The following is a 12,533-nucleotide window of genomic DNA, read 5'->3' on the forward strand; positions in this document are numbered from 1 at the left end:
CAACTAGACCCACATTAGATTGCCAAGAAGCAGCTTTTAAACAACCCAAATGTGACTCAAACCACTTTGAAGACAGAACTGCTTTCAATTGGGCCACTGGGCCCACACTTGCACTGTCCTGAGAGTAGTACTGCTCTATTAGAGTAGTACTTTTATTCCATTGAATTAGAATACATCAGCATGCATTTCCCAAGAAGACAGACATTTTAAAGAACTCCACTGTAATTCCAACCTACAGTACTCAGCTCTAAAGTCTTATCAGATGAAGACAGAACCACTTTGAAGACAGAAGTGCTTTTCATTGGGCCACTGGGCCCACATTTGCACTTTCCTGAGAGTAGTACTGCTCTATTAGAGTACTACTTTTATTCCATTGAATTAGAATACATTAGTATGCATTTCCCAAGAAAAAAGACATTTTAAAGAACTCCACTGTAATTCCAACCTACAGTACTCAGCTCTAAAGTCTGATGCCTTTTCCATCAGGTCACTACAAGCATTTATGGGGTTTCACTGTAATAATACTGCTGTTTTAGAGTAGTACTCTCATTCAGTTGAATTGCAAATATATTATTGCCACTCCCAAGAAAAAGGACCAATCAAACAACCTAGTAGAGGCTCAAGCCCACAGCACCCAGCTGCAAAATCTGATGCCTTTTCCATTAGGCCACTAGAACCCCAGTCGCAACTTGACTGTACTAATGCTGCAGAATTAGAGAACTACTGTCATTCCGTTGAATTAGAATAAGTTATGAGGCATCTGACAAGAAGAAAAACCTTTCAAACAAGCCAGATGTTGTTCAAACCCATAGTACTCAGCTCAAAAGTCTGATGCCTTTTCCATCGGGGGCCACATTTGCAGTTTCTTTACTGTAATACTGCTGAATTAGAGCTGTAAGGTGATTCTACTCAGTTCAAATAACTGCACAATCATTTGCCAAAAAGAAGCTTTTAAACAAATCAGATGTCACTGAAACCACCAATACGGGATTTCAAAAAACTGAAGTGTGTGCCACTGGGCAACTGAACCCACACTTGCAGATCCACTAGAGTAATACTGTCATTCCATTGAATAATTCAAATCTAGTAGGCATTCCCCAAGAAGGAACATGTTAAACAACCCAGATGTGATTCTAACCTACAGTATTCAGCTCCAAAGTTTGATACCTTCTGCATTTGGCCACTAGGCCCACACTTGCAATTTCACTACTGTAGCTCTTTTGGATAACAGTTATACAGTAATACACTTATTCACTTGAATTAGAGTTCAATAAAAGCCACTGTGTAAAACCAGGGTTTTCTTCAAAAAAAAAAAAAAAAATCCATATATGAATATACGTATTTGTCAAAAGCTGATGTATTCATGTAAAAAAAAAAAAAGGAAAAACACATTTTCGTAAGGTGTCAACATCAACTCAGAAGACCTACATTCCATGAAACAGGTTGCACATACAGTTGCAACTGACCCAGATGGGACTCAAACCCACAATCCTCAGCTCCGAAGGCTGATGCCTTATCCATTAGGCCACTGGGCCTTCAAATGCCTGTGCCACAAATTTGGTTCTAATTCATTAGAATAGTTCTGTCCAAGTGTGACCCAAACACACAGTACTCAGCTCCAAAGTCTAATGCCTTTTTCAGTACGCAACTAGACCCACATTAGATTGCCAAGAAGCAGCTTTTAAACAACCCAAATGTGACTCAAACCACTTTGAAGACAGAACTGCTTTCAATTGGGCCACTGGGCCCACACTTGCACTGTCCTGAGAGTAGTACTGCTCTATTAGAGTAGTACTTTTATTCCATTGAATTAGAATACATCAGCATGCATTTCCCAAGAAGAAAGACATTTTAAAGAACTCCACTGTAATTCCAACCTACAGTACTCAGCTCTAAAGTCTCATCCATTAGGCCACTAGGTCTGTGACGGTCTGTTCCACAAATTTAGTTCTAATTGATTAGAATAGGTCTGTCCAAATGTGACCCAAACACACAGTACTCAGCTCCGAAGTCTAATGCCTTTTCCAGTACGCAACTAGACCCACATTAGATCGCCAAGAAGTAGCTTTTAAACAACCCAGATGAAGACAGAACCACTTTGAAGACAGAAGTGCTTTTCATTGGGCCACTGGGCCCACACTTGCACTTTCCTGAGAGTAGTACTGCTCTATTAGAGTACTACTTTTATTCCATTGAATTAGAATACATTAGTATGCATTTCCCAAGAAAAAAGACATTTTAAAGAACTCCACTGTAATTCCAACCTACAGTACTCAGCTCTAAAGTCTGATGCCTTTTCCATCAGGTCACTACAAGCATATATGGGGTTTCACTGTAATAATACTGCTGTTTTAGAGTAGTACTCTCATTCAGTTGAATTGCAAATATATTATTGCCACTCCCCAAGAAAAAGGACCAATCAAACAACCTAGTAGAGGCTCAAGCCCACAGCACCCAGCTGCAAAATCTGATGCCTTTTCCATTAGGCCACTAGAACCCCAGTCGCAACTTGACTGTACTAATGCTGCAGAATTAGAGAACTACTGTCATTCCGTTGAATTAGAATAAGTTATGAGGCATCTGACAAGAAGAAAAACCTTTCAAACAAGCCAGATGTTGTTCAAACCCATAGTACTCAGCTCAAAAGTCTGATGCCTTTTCCATCCATCGGGCCACATTTGCAGTTTCTTTACTGTAATACTGCTGAATTAGAGCTGTAAGGTGATTCTACTCAGTTCAAATAACTGCACAATCATTTGCCAAAAAGAAGCTTTTAAACAAATCAGATGTCACTGAAACCACCAATACGGGATTTCAAAAAACTGAAGTGTGTGCCACTGGGCAACTGAACCCACACTTGCAGATCCACTAGAGTAATACTGTCATTCCATTGAATAATTCAAATCTAGTAGGCATTCCCCAAGAAGAAGAACATGTTAAACAACCCAGATGTGATTCTAACCTACAGTATTCAGCTCCAAAGTTTGATACCTTCTGCATTTGGCCACTAGGCCCACACTTGCAATTTCACTACTGTAGCTCTTTTGGATAACAGTTATACAGTAATACACTTATTCACTTGAATTAGAGTTCAATAAAAGCCACTGTGTAAAACCAGGGTTTTCTTCAGAAAAAAAAAAAAAAAAAAAATCCATATATGAATATACGTATTTGTCAAAAGCTGATGTATTCATGTAAAAAAAAAAAAAAAAAAAAGGAAAAACACATTTTCGTAAGGTGTCAACATCAACTCAGAAGACCTACATTCCATGAAACAGGTTGCACATACAGTTGCAACTGACCCAGATGGGACTCGAACCCACAATCCTCAGCTCCGAAGGCTGATGCCTTATCCATTAGGCCACTGGGCCTTCAAATGCCTGTGCCACAAATTTGGTTCTAATTCATTAGAATAGTTCTGTCCAAGTGTGACCCAAACACACAGTACTCAGCTCCAAAGTCTAATGCCTTTTTCAGTACGCAACTAGACCCACATTAGATTGCCAAGAAGCAGCTTTTAAACAACCCAAATGTGACTCAAACCACTTTGAAGACAGAACTGCTTTCAATTGGGCCACTGGGCCCACACTTGCACTGTCCTGAGAGTAGTACTGCTCTATTAGAGTAGTACTTTTATTCCATTGAATTAGAATACATCAGCATGCATTTCCCAAGAAGAAAGACATTTTAAAGAACTCCACTGTAATTCCAACCTACAGTACTCAGCTCTAAAGTCTCATCCATTAGGCCACTAGGTCTGTGACGGTCTGTTCCACAAATTTAGTTCTAATTGATTAGAATAGGTCTGTCCAAATGTGACCCAAACACACAGTACTCAGCTCCGAAGTCTAATGCCTTTTCCAGTACGCAACTAGACCCACATTAGATCGCCAAGAAGTAGCTTTTAAACAACCCAGATGAAGACAGAACCACTTTGAAGACAGAAGTGCTTTTCATTGGGCCACTGGGCCCACACTTGCACTTTCCTGAGAGTAGTACTGCTCTATTAGAGTACTACTTTTATTCCATTGAATTAGAATACATTAGTATGCATTTCCCAAGAAAAAAAGACATTTTAAAGAACTCCACTGTAATTCCAACCTACAGTACTCAGCTCTAAAGTCTGATGCCTTTTCCATGCCTTTTCCATTAGGTCACTACAAGCATATATGGGGTTTCACTGTAATAATACTGCTTTTTTAGAGTAGTACTCTCATTCAGTTGAATTGCAAATATATTATTGCCACTCCCCAAGAAAAAGGACCAATCAAACAACCTAGTAGAGGCTCAAGCCCACAGCACCCAGCTGCAAAATCTGATGCCTTTTCCATTAGGCCACTAGAACCCCAGTCGCAACTTGACTGTACTAATGCTGCAGAATTAGAGAACTACTGTCATTCCGTTGAATTAGAATAAATTATGAGGCATCTGACAAGAAGAAAAACCTTTCAAACAAGCCAGATGTTGTTCAAACCCATAGTACTCAGCTCAAAAGTCTGATGCCTTTTCCATCGGGCCACATTTGCAGTTTCTTTACTGTAATACTGCTGAATTAGAGCTGTAAGGTGATTCTACTCAGTTCAAATAACTGCACAATCATTTGCCAAAAAGAAGCTTTTAAACAAATCAGATGTCACTGAAACCACCAATACGGGATTTCAAAAAACTGAAGTGTGTGCCACTGGGCAACTGAACCCACACTTGCAGATCCACTAGAGTAATACTGTCATTCCATTGAATAATTCAAATCTAGTAGGCATTCCCCAAGAAGAAGAACATGTTAAACAACCCAGATGTGATTCTAACCTACAGTATTCAGCTCCAAAGTTTGATACCTTCTGCATTTGGCCACTAGGCCCACACTTGCAATTTCACTACTGTAGCTCTTTTGGATAACAGTTATACAGTAATACACTTATTCACTTGAATTAGAGTTCAATAAAAGCCACTGTGTAAAACCAGGGTTTTCTTCAGAAAAAAAAAAAAAAAAAAAATCCATATATGAATATACGTATTTGTCAAAAGCTGATGTATTCAAAAAAAAAAAAAAAAAGGAAAAACACATTTTCGTAAGGTGCCAACATCAACTCAGAAGACCTACATTCCATGAAACAGGTTGCACATACAGTTGCAACTGACCCAGATGGGACTCAAACCCACAATCCTCAGCTCCGAAGGCTGATGCCTTATCCATTAGGCCACTGGGCCTTCAAATGCCTGTGCCACAAATTTGGTTCTAATTCATTAGAATAGTTCTGTCCAAGTGTGACCCAAACACACAGTACTCAGCTCCAAAGTCTAATGCCTTTTTCAGTACGCAACTAGACCCACATTAGATTGCCAAGAAGCAGCTTTTAAACAACCCAAATGTGACTCAAACCACTTTGAAGACAGAACTGCTTTCAATTGGGCCACTGGGCCCACACTTGCACTGTCCTGAGAGTAGTACTGCTCTATTAGAGTAGTACTTTTATTCCATTGAATTAGAATACATCAGCATGCATTTCCCAAGAAGAAAGACATTTTAAAGAACTCCACTGTAATTCCAACCTACAGTACTCAGCTCTAAAGTCTTATCCATTAGGCCACTAGGTCTGTGACGGTCTGTTCCACAAATTTAGTTCTAATTGATTAGAATAGGTCTGTCCAAATGTGACCCAAACACACAGTACTCAGCTCCGAAGTCTAATGCCTTTTCCAGTACGCAACTAGACCCACATTAGATCGCCAAGAAGTAGCTTTTAAACAACCCAGATGAAGACAGAACCACTTTGAAGACAGAAGTGCTTTTCATTGGGCCACTGGGCCCACATTTGCACTTTCCTGAGAGTAGTACTGCTCTATTAGAGTACTACTTTTATTCCATTGAATTAGAATACATTAGTATGCATTTCCCAAGAAAAAAGACATTTTAAAGAACTCCACTGTAATTCCAACCTACAGTACTCAGCTCTAAAGTCTGATGCCTTTTCCATCAGGTCACTACATGCATATATGGGGTTTCACTGTAATAATACTGCTGTTTTAGAGTAGTACTCTCATTCAGTTGAATTGCAAATATATTATTGCCACTCCCCAAGAAAAAGGACCAATCAAACAACCTAGTAGAGGCTCAAGCCCACAGCACCCAGCTGCAAAATCTGATGCCTTTTCCATTAGGCCACCAGAACCCCAGTCGCAACTTGACTGTACTAATGCTGCAGAATTAGAGAACTACTGTCATTCCGTTGAATTAGAATAAGTTATGAGGCATCTGACAAGAAGAAAAACCTTTCAAACAAGCCAGATGTTGTTCAAACCCATAGTACTCAGCTCAAAAGTCTGATGCCTTTTCCATCGGGCCACATTTGCAGTTTCTTTACTGTAATACTGCTGAATTAGAGCTGTAAGGTGATTCTACTCAGTTCAAATAACTGCACAATCATTTGCCAAAAAGAAGCTTTTAAACAAATCAGATGTCACTGAAACCACCAATACGGGATTTCAAAAAACTGAAGTGTGTGCCACTGGGCAACTGAACCCACACTTGCAGATCCACTAGAGTAATACTGTCATTCCATTGAATAATTCAAATCTAGTAGGCATTCCCCAAGAAGAAGAACATGTTAAACAACCCAGATGTGATTCTAACCTACAGTATTCAGCTCCAAAGTTTGATGATACCTTCTGCATTTGGCCACTAGGCCCACACTTGCAATTTCACTACTGTAGCTCTTTTGGATAACAGTTATACAGTAATACACTTATTCACTTGAATTAGAGTTCAATAAAAGCCACTGTGTAAAACCAGGGTTTTCTTCAGAAAAAAAAAAAAAAAAAAAAATCCATATATGAATATACGTATTTGTCAAAAGCTGATGTATTCATGTAAAAAAAAAAAAAAGGAAAAACACATTTTCATAAGGTGCCAACATCAACTCAGAAGACCTACATTCCATGAAACAGGTTGCACATACAGTTGCAACTGACCCAGATGGGACTCAAAACCCCAATCCTCAGCTCCGAAGGCTGATGCCTTATCCATTAGGCCACTGGGCCTTCAAATGCCTGTGCCACAAATTTGGTTCTAATTCATTAGAATAGTTCTGTCCAAGTGTGACCCAAACACACAGTACTCAGCTCCAAAGTCTAATGCCTTTTTCAGTACGCAACTAGACCCACACACATTAGATTGCCAAGAAGCAGCTTTTAAACAACCCAAATGTGACTCAAACCACTTTGAAGACAGAACTGCTTTCAATTGGGCCACTGGGCCCACACTTGCACTGTCCTGAGAGTAGTACTGCTCTATTAGAGTAGTACTTTTATTCCATTGAATTAGAATACATCAGCATGCATTTCCCAAGAAGAAAGACATTTTAAAGAACTCCACTGTAATTCCAACCTACAGTACTCAGCTCTAAAGTCTCATCCATTAGGCCACTAGGTCTGTGACGGTCTGTTCCACAAATTTAGTTCTAATTGATTAGAATAGGTCTGTCCAAATGTGACCCAAACACACAGTACTCAGCTCCGAAGTCTAATGCCTTTTCCAGTACGCAACTAGACCCACATTAGATCGCCAAGAAGTAGCTTTTAAACAAGTGTACTGCTCTATTAGAGTACTACTTTTATTCCATTGAATTAGAATACATTAGTATGCATTTCCCAAGAAAAAAGACATTTTAAAGAACTCCACTGTAATTCCAACCTACAGTACTCAGCTCTAAAGTCTGATGCCTTTTCCATCAGGTCACTACATGCATATATGGGGTTTCACTGTAATAATACTGCTGTTTTATGTAGTACTCTCAGTCAGTTGAATTGCAAATATATTTACTTCACTCCCAAGAAAAGGACCAATCAAACAACCTAGTAGGCTCAAGGAGTGTGCACCCAGCTGCAAAATGTTGACAGTGCCTTTTCCATTAGGCCACTAGAACCCCAGTCATTTAACTTGACTGTACTAATGTGGGTTGGAATTAGAGTACTACTGTCATTCCGTTGAATTAGAATACTTTATGAGGCATCTGACAAGAAGAAAACCTAATTCAAACAAGCCAGATGGTGTTCAAAGAGCAGTACTCAGCTCAAAAGTCAAATGCCTTTTCCATCGGGCCACATTTGCAGTTTTTACTGTAATCATGTTCAAATAGCTGTAAGGTGATTTCTAGTTCAAGGCATTAGATTTTTGCATGAGTACTGTGTGTTTGTCACTGGAACCCACTAATGAGCCTGACCTAGTGGCCTTTGGATTTCCACTAGAGCTGAATACTGTGGTCCCATTTAATTCAACAGTGGAGTTTCATGGAATGTCTTTGAGTTGATGTTGAAAATGTGTTTTTCCTTTTTTTTTTTTTTTTACATGAATACATGCTTTTAACAAATACTATATTCAATGGATTTTTTTTTTTTTTTTCTGAAGAAAACCCTGGTTTTACACAGTGGCTTTTATTGAACTCTAATTCAAGTGAATAAGTGTATTACTGTATAACTGTTATCCAAAAGAGCTACAGTAGTGAAATTGCAAGTGTGGGCCCAAATGCAGAAGGTATCAAACTTTGGAGCTGAATACTGTAGGTTAGAATCACATCTGGGTTGTTTAACATGTTCTTCTTCTTGGGGAATGCCTACTAGATTTGAATTATTCAATGGAATGACAGTATTACTCTAGTGGATCTGCAAGTGTGGGTTCAGTTGCCCAGTGGCACACACTTCAGTTTTTTGAAATCCCGTATTGGTGGTTTCAGTGACATCTGATTTGTTTAAAAGCTTCTAATTCTGCAGCATTAGTACAGTCAAGTTGCGACTGGGGTTCTAGTGGCCTAATGGAAAAGGCATCAGATTTTGCAGCTGGGTGCTGTGGGCTTGAGCCTCTACTAGGTTGTTTGATTGGTCCTTTTTCTTGGGGAGTGGCAATAATATATTTGCAATTCAACTGACTGAGAGTACTACTCTAAAACAGCAGTATTATTACAGTGAAACCCCATATATGCATGTAGTGACCTGATGGAAAAGGCATCAGACTTTAGAGCTGAGTACTGTAGGTTGGAATTACAGTGGAGTTCTTTAAAATGTCTTTTTTCTTGGGAAATGCATACTAATGTATTCTAATTCAATGGAATAAAAGTAGTACTCTAATAGAGCAGTACTACTCTCAGGAAAGTGCAAGTGTGGGCCCAGTGGCCCAATGAAAAGCACTTCTGTCTTCAGAGTGGTTCTGTCTTCATCTGGGTTGTTTAAAAGCTACTTCTTGGCGATCTAATGTGGGTCTAGTTGCGTACTGGAAAAGGCATTAGACTTCGGAGCTGAGTACTGTGTGTTTGGGTCACATTTGGACAGACCTATTCTAATCAATTAGAACTAAATTTGTGGAACAGACCGTCACAGACCTAGTGGCCTAATGGATAAGACTTTAGAGCTGAGTACTGTAGGTTGGAATTACAGTGGAGTTCTTTAAAATGTCTTTCTTCTTGGGAAATGCATGCTGATGTATTCTAATTCAATGGAATAAAAGTACTACTCTAATAGAGCAGTACTACTCTCAGGACAGTGCAAGTGTGGGCCCAGTGGCCCAATTGAAAGCAGTTCTGTCTTCAAAGTGGTTTGAGTCACATTTGGGTTGTTTAAAAGCTGCTTCTTGGCAATCTAATGTGGGTCTAGTTGCGTACTGAAAAAGGCATTAGACTTTGGAGCTGAGTACTGTGTGTTTGGGTCACACTTGGACAGAACTATTCTAATGAATTAGAACCAAATTTGTGGAACAGGCATTTGAAGGCCCAGTGGCCTAATGGATAAGGCATCAGCCTTCGGAGCTGAGGATTGTGGGTTCGAGTCCCATCTGGGTCAGTTGCAACTGTATGTGCAACCTGTTTCATGGAATGTAGGTCTTCTGAGTTGATGTTGGCACCTTATGAAAATGTGTGTTTTTTTTTTTTTTTTACATGAATACATCAGCTTTTGACAAATACGTATATTCATATATGGATTTTTTTTTTTTTTTTTTTCTGAAGAAAACCCTGGTTTTACACAGTGGCTTTTATTGAACTCTAATTCAAGTGAATAAGTGTATTACTGTATAACTGTTATCCAAAAGAGCTACAGTAGTGAAATTGCAAGTGTGGGCCTAGTGGCCAAATGCAGAAGGTATCAAACTTTGGAGCTGAATACTGTAGGTTAGAATCACATCTGGGTTGTTTAACATGTTCTTCTTCTTGGGGAATGCCTACTAGATTTGAATTATTCAATGGAATGACAGTATTACTCTAGTGGATCTGCAAGTGTGGGTTCAGTTGCCCAGTGGCACACACTTCAGTTTTTTGAAATCCCGTATTGGTGGTTTCAGTGACATCTGATTTGTTTAAAAGCTTCTTTTTGGCAAATGATTGTGCAGTTATTTGAACTGAGTAGAATCACCTTACAGCTCTAATTCAGCAGTATTACAGTAAAGAAACTGCAAATGTGGCCCGATGGAAAAGGCATCAGACTTTTGAGCTGAGTACTATGGGTTTGAACAACATCTGGCTTGTTTGAAAGGTTTTCTTCTTGTCAGATGCCTCATAACTTATTCTAATTCAACGGAATGACAGTAGTTCTCTAATTCTGCAGCATTAGTACAGTCAAGTTGCGACTGGGGTTCTAGTGGCCTAATGGAAAAGGCATCAGATTTTGCAGCTGGGTGCTGTGGGCTTGAGCCTCTACTAGGTTGTTTGATTGGTCCTTTTTCTTGGGGAGTGGCAATAATATATTTGCAATTCAACTGACTGAGAGTACTACTCTAAAACAGCAGTATTATTACAGTGAAACCCCATATATGCATGTAGTGACCTGATGGAAAAGGCATCAGACTTTAGAGCTGAGTACTGTAGGTTGGAATTACAGTGGAGTTCTTTAAAATGTCTTTTTTCTTGGGAAATGCATACTAATGTATTCTAATTCACCGGAATAAAAGTAGTACTCTAATAGAGCAGTACTACTCTCAGGAAAGTGCAAATGTGGGCCCAGTGGCCCAATGAAAAGCACTTCTGTCTTCAAAGTGGTTCTGTCTTCATCTGGGTTGTTTAAAAGCTACTTCTTGGCGATCTAATGTGGGTCTAGTTGCGTACTGGAAAAGGCATTAGACTTCGGAGCTGAGTACTGTGTGTTTGGGTCACATTTGGACAGACCTATTCTAATCAATTAGAACTAAATTTGTGGAACAGACCGTCACAGACCTAGTGGCCTAATGGATAAGACTTTAGAGCTGAGTACTGTAGGTTGGAATTACAGTGGAGTTCTTTAAAATGTCTGTCTTCTTGGGAAATGCATGCTGATGTATTCTAATTCAATGGAATAAAAGTACTACTCTAATAGAGCAGTACTACTCTCAGGACAGTGCAAGTGTGGGCCCAGTGGCCCAATTGAAAGCAGTTCTGTCTTCAAAGTGGTTTGAGTCACATTTGGGTTGTTTAAAAGCTGCTTCTTGGCAATCTAATGTGGGTCTAGTTGCGTACTGAAAAAGGCATTAGACTTTGGAGCTGAGTACTGTGTGTTTGGGTCACACTTGGACAGAACTATTCTAATGAATTAGAACCAAATTTGTGGAACAGGCATTTGAAGGCCCAGTGGCCTAATGGATAAGGCATCAGCCTTCGGAGCTGAGGATTGTGGGTTCGAGTCCCATCTGGGTCAGTTGCAACTGTATGTGCAACCTGTTTCATGGAATGTAGGTGTTCTGAGTTGATGTTGGCACCTTATGAAAAAGTGTTTTTCCTTTTTTTTTTACATGAATACATCAGCTTTTAACAAATACGTATATTCATATATGGATTTTTTTTTTTTTTTTTTTTCTGAAGAAAACCCTGGTTTTACACAGTGGCTTTTATTGAACTCTAATTCAAGTGAATAAGTGTATTACTGTATAACTGTTATCCAAAAGAGCTACAGTAGTGAAATTGCAAGTGTGGGCCTAGTGGCCAAATGCAGAAGGTATCAAACTTTGGAGCTGAATACTGTAGGTTAGAATCACATCTGGGTTGTTTAACATGTTCTTCTTCTTGGGGAATGCCTACTAGATTTGAATTATTCAATGGAATGACAGTATTACTCTAGTGGATCTGCAAGTGTGGGTTCAGTTGCCCAGTGGCACACACTTCAGTTTTTTGAAATCCCGTATTGGTGGTTTCAGTGACATCTGATTTGTTTAAAAGCTTCTTTTTGGCAAATGATTGTGCAGTTATTTGAACTGAGTAGAATCACCTTACAGCTCTAATTCAGCAGTATTACAGTAAAGAAACTGCAAATGTGGCCCGATGGAAAAGGCATCAGACTTTTGAGCTGAGTACTATGGGTTTGAACAACATCTGGCTTGTTTGAAAGGTTTTCTTCTTGTCTTCTTGGGGAGTGGCAATAATATATTTGCAATTCAACTGACTGAGAGTACTACTCTAAAACAGCAGTATTATTACAGTGAAACCCCATATATGCATGTAGTGACCTGATGGAAAAGGCATCAGACTTTAGAGCTGAGTACTGTAGGTTGGAATTACAGTGGAGTTCTTTAAAATGTCTTTTTT

At 39.3% G+C, this 12,533-nt stretch overlaps 5 non-coding genes across 5 annotated transcripts; 2 read left to right on the top strand and 3 right to left on the bottom strand.

Annotated features, from left to right (window-relative positions):
* Positions 1-1,462: 1,462 nt before the first annotated feature.
* On the bottom strand, positions 1,463-1,535 carry trnar-ucg (transfer RNA arginine (anticodon UCG)). Its single transcript has one exon. It is a non-coding gene; the product is annotated as a tRNA-Arg (tRNA).
* Positions 1,536-3,298: 1,763 nt separating this feature from the next.
* On the bottom strand, positions 3,299-3,371 carry trnar-ucg (transfer RNA arginine (anticodon UCG)). Its single transcript has one exon. It is a non-coding gene; the product is annotated as a tRNA-Arg (tRNA).
* A 1,764-nt stretch (positions 3,372-5,135) lies between these two features.
* Positions 5,136-5,208, bottom strand: trnar-ucg (transfer RNA arginine (anticodon UCG)). The gene has a single exon. It is a non-coding gene; the product is annotated as a tRNA-Arg (tRNA).
* A 4,547-nt stretch (positions 5,209-9,755) lies between these two features.
* On the top strand, positions 9,756-9,828 carry trnar-ucg (transfer RNA arginine (anticodon UCG)). The gene has a single exon. It is a non-coding gene; the product is annotated as a tRNA-Arg (tRNA).
* Positions 9,829-11,576: 1,748 nt separating this feature from the next.
* On the top strand, positions 11,577-11,649 carry trnar-ucg (transfer RNA arginine (anticodon UCG)). The gene has a single exon. It is a non-coding gene; the product is annotated as a tRNA-Arg (tRNA).
* The last annotated feature ends 884 nt before the right edge of the window (positions 11,650-12,533 follow it).

This window comes from Labeo rohita, unplaced genomic scaffold (genome assembly GCF_022985175.1).
Source record: "Labeo rohita strain BAU-BD-2019 unplaced genomic scaffold, IGBB_LRoh.1.0 scaffold_1922, whole genome shotgun sequence".
In the NCBI taxonomy this organism is placed as follows: Eukaryota; Metazoa; Chordata; class Actinopteri; order Cypriniformes; family Cyprinidae; genus Labeo; species Labeo rohita.